Source organism: Bison bison, unplaced genomic scaffold (assembly GCF_000754665.1).
Source record: "Bison bison bison isolate TAMUID 2011002044 unplaced genomic scaffold, Bison_UMD1.0 scf7180017864334, whole genome shotgun sequence".
Classification (NCBI taxonomy): domain Eukaryota; kingdom Metazoa; phylum Chordata; class Mammalia; order Artiodactyla; family Bovidae; genus Bison; species Bison bison.
Window position 1 is genome coordinate 184,539 of NW_011494906.1, and position 4,526 is coordinate 189,064.

The window sequence follows — 4,526 nt, forward strand, 5'->3', positions numbered from 1 at the left end:
GATCATGGCATTTGGTCCCATCACTTCATGGCAAATAGACGGAGAAACAATGGAAACAGTGACAGACTTTATCTTCTTGGACTCCAAAATCACTGCAGATGGTGATTGCAGCCATGAAATTAAAAGATGCTTGTGCCTTGGAAGAAAAGCTTTGACCAACCTAGATAGCATATTAAAAAGCAGAGACATCACTTTGCTGACAAAGGTCCATAGAGTCAAAGCTGTGTTTTTTCCACTAGTCATATATGGATGTGAAAGTTGGACCATAAAGAAAGCTGAGTGCTGAAGAATTGATGCTTTTGAACTGTGGAGAAGACTCTTGAGAGTCCCTTGGACAGCAAGAAGATCATACCAGTCAATCTTTGCCACCCTATGGACTACAGCATGCCCTGCCTTCCTGTTCCTCACTGTCTGCTGGAGTTTGCCAATGAGGTGGCAAAGAGCCAGATACAACTCAGCGACTGAACAACAACAGCAACTATTATATTGCCTACCAGACTAGTAATCCCATTTTGGCAGCAGTACCACCATCTTTGACTATACAGCAGAGTTTGTGCACTTATAAGTCCACCCTTTGGACTACAGTATGCCAGGCCTTCCTGTCCCTCACCATCTCCCAGAGTTTGCCCAAGTTCATGTCCACTGAGTAGGTGATGCTATCCAACCATCTCATCTCATAATAGTTGCTCAGTAGAGCCAAATGCTTAACCATTGGTGTATGAAGAGCAGCCTATCAAAGGTGAATTTTAATGTTCTAATACATTAAGATTGTATGAAACCCAAATGCATGGAAAATGAAGCTGTTCCTGCCCTGTTAATACAGCATCATAATAACTACCCAGAAATGTATTAGTCCTTCCAATAGGAGGAAGTGCCAAAGAGTTGATGCTTTCAATTTGTGGTGCTGGAGAAGACTCTTGAGAGTTCCTTGGACTTCGAGGAACCCTGAATATTCATTGGAAAGACTGATGCTGAAGTTGAAGCTCCAATATTTTGGCCACTTGATGCAAAGTGCTGACTCATTGGAAAAAACCCTGATGCTGGGAAAGATTGAAGGCAAAAAAAGAAGGAGGTGGCAGAGGATATGTGTTAGCATCACCGACTCGATGGACAGGAATTTGAGCAAACTCTGGGAGATAGTGGAGGACAGAAGAGCCTGGTGTGCTGCAGTCCATGAGGTCGCAAAGATTCAGATACGATATAGTGACTGAACAACAACAAAAGGAGGAATTGAGGGAAGGACATTTATTCAGAGAGAAAAGAGCTTATCCCCTGGCTACTTATAAAAGAGCTGTGTATTCCTGGCCATGGATGAATAAATTTGAACTAAACTGACATATCTTAAATGGGGTATCCCTGCCCTTGGATTTATCATTCACAGCTAGGGTCAACCAGATGGGAAATATGTATGAGGTTGCCAGAGAATCATTCTAAGCAAACATTTGTCTCCTGGGAATTTTAAACTTGGCTGAAGAGATGCGCAGAAGGTAAATTGTTGGTCTGAGTCGTTTTAATGGGTTCAGCATAAAAATTCCCAAATTCCTGCTTTGGGGGCTCCAGAGGGACCCCCGCCCCTGCCTTTCTGAGACTTGCTTCTTCAAATCTTCTTTTGATTTTCTAAGTGCCCCGGGGCTCAGGGAGGTAGGGTGGGAGAAATATGGCTCCTCTTTGCCCATTGCTGGTCCTCTTCTTGCTGGAGAGTGGGGCCAGGTTCCCAGTGGGCTACAGGAAGGATTTCAGAATTCTTTGATTGTACCAGTTCCAGTGTTACCGAGATAGAACAAGCTCCCCAAACTGACTGCTGCCAGTGTCTCCAGCGGGTAGTCCCAGTTCCCTTTGCCTCTCCAGGAGGCTCTCCAAGATCAACCAGTCTCCTTTCAAACTATTGCCTCTGTGCTTCTGTGATAGGACCTGGGGCTTGTGAGATGTTGCATGCCCCATTTAAAAGCAGAGTGTCTCCTACAGCTCTCTGATTCTTTTGAATATAATCCTGCTGGTTTTCAAATGAGATGTTTTTGGGGTCTTGTTTTCCTGGAGCAGGACCCTTGGGCTAGGGAGCCTAATGTGGGGGTTGGATCCCTCAATCCTTGAGGAAGACCTCTACAGTTATGACAGTCCTCCCATTTGTGACAGTCTTCCCTAGGCCCTCACTGATCTGGGGGGGTCTGCATCCTGACAATATTATGTCTCTGTCCCTCCTCCTCCTGGCTCGCTGTAGTTCCTTCTTTATGTCTTTAGTTGTGGACCATCTTTTCTGCTAGTCTTCAGAGTGTTCTCATAGATATTTGTTCTAGTAGTAGTAATTTTGGTATGTCCATGTAGGAGGTGAGTTTTGGGTCTTCCTCCTCCACCATCTTGGTCACCTGCCAAATCATTGAATACTGGATTTAGGAATAGGAAAAGGGAAGAAATCAAACCGACTCCTCAGTTTCTTTTTTGTGCATTGGACTGACATTGTCTAAATTCAGAATAAAGGAAAGGCAAAATTTTGCTTTCCTTTTTTTTTTTTTTTTTTTTTCTATGTAGGGTTTTCAACTTGGGATTTGAAACACTTCTTTAGACAGAATAGTGAGTCTAAGCTGTAGACATAGCAGGTATAATTGTTGTTCAGTCACCCAGTCATGTCTGACTTTTTGTGACCCCATGAACTGCAGCACACCAGGCTTCTTTATGGTCCAATTCTCACATAGGTACAGGACTAGTGGAAAAACAACTTTGACTATACGGACCTTTGTAGGCAAAGTGATATCTCTGCTTTTTAATACACTGTCTAGGTTCATCACAGCTTTTCTTGCAAGGGGCAGGTGTCTTTTAATAGCATGGCTGCAGCCACCATCCTGCAGTGATTTTGGAGACCAAGATAATAAAATCTGTCACTGTTTGCATTTACATAGCAGGTATAGCTGCAGACCAAGTACCTATCAGTGTCAGGAGCACCAGAGCAGATCATATAAAATGAAAAGAGAAGAAGGCTAAGGATGAGCTTTTAGAACTCTGATTTTAAGTAGAGCATTGAGAAGATAGAGCCACAAAGACAATATCAGGAATGGCCAAACAAACTAATAGAAATAGAAATGTATCTTCCTACTGTAGACTTAAAAAAATACTCATGAAACTTCCCTGGTGACTAGGGGTAAAGAATCCACCTGTCAGTGCAGGAGACACAGGTTTGATTCCTCATCCAGGAGGATCCCACATGCCACAGAGCAGCTAAGCCTGTGCGCCACAACTATTGAGCCTGTGCTCTAGAGCCTGAGAGCTGCAACTACTGAGCCCATGTGCCCTAGAGCCCATGCTCCAAAACAGGAGAAGCCATTGCAATGAGAAGCCTGTGCACAGCAGCTAGAGAGTAGACCCCGCTTGCCGTAACTAGAGAAAAGCCCACACAGCATTGAAGACCTAGCACAATGGAGAATGGCATTGAAACATGTATAATATATAAGAAACGAATCGCCAGTCCAGGTTCGATGCAGGATACAGGATGCTTGGGGTTGGTGCACTGGGGTGACCCAGAGGGATGGTATGGGAAGGGAGGTGGGAGGGAGGTTCAGGATGGGGAGCATGTGTACACCCGTGGAAGATTCATGTTGATGTATGGCAAAACCAATACAATATTGTAAAGTAAAAAAATAAAAATACTTCTGTTATTTAAAAAATATTCCACAGTTTTGTAGCATTTTCTATTGAAAATTGTGGTTTATGGATTCCATTTAAGTTTATTAGACTCTTTTTCTGGTTTAGGGTATGGAGTTACAAAGATGGAGAAGCTCTATACAGTCAGCAAAAACAAAACAGGGAGCTGACTGTGGCTCAGATCATGAACTCCTTATTGCCACATTCAGACTTAAATTGAAGAAAGTGGGGAAAACTACTAGACCATTCAGGTATGACCTAAATCAAATCCCATATGATTATACAGTGGAGTGAGAAATAGATTTAAGGGACTAGATCTGGTACAGTGCCTGATGAACTATGGATGGAGGTTCGTGACATTGTACAGGAAACAGGGATCAAGACCATCCCCATGGAAAAGAAATGCAAAAAAGCAAAATGGCTGTCTGAGGAGACCTTACAAATAGCTGTGAAAAGAAGAGAAGTTAAAAGCAAAGGAGAAAAGGAAAGATATAAACATCTAAATGCAGAGTTCCAAAGAATAGCAAGGAGAGATAAGAAAGCCCTCCTCAATGATCAATGCAAAGAAATAGAGGGAAACAATGGAATGGGAAAGGCTAGAGATCTCTTCAAGAAAATTAGATTGCTTCCATGTCCTGGCTATTATAAACAGTGCTGCGATGAACATTGGGGTACACGTATCTCTTTCAATTCTGGTTTCCTCAGTGTGTATGCCCAGCAGTAAGAGGGATGGTACGGGGAGGGAGGAGGGAGGGGGGTTCAGGATGGGGAACACGTGTATACCTGTGGCAGATTCATGTTGATGTATGGAAAAACCAATACAATATTGTAAAGTAATTTAAAAAAAGTGAAAAAATAAAAATATAAAATAAAATGCAAAAAAAAAAAAAAAA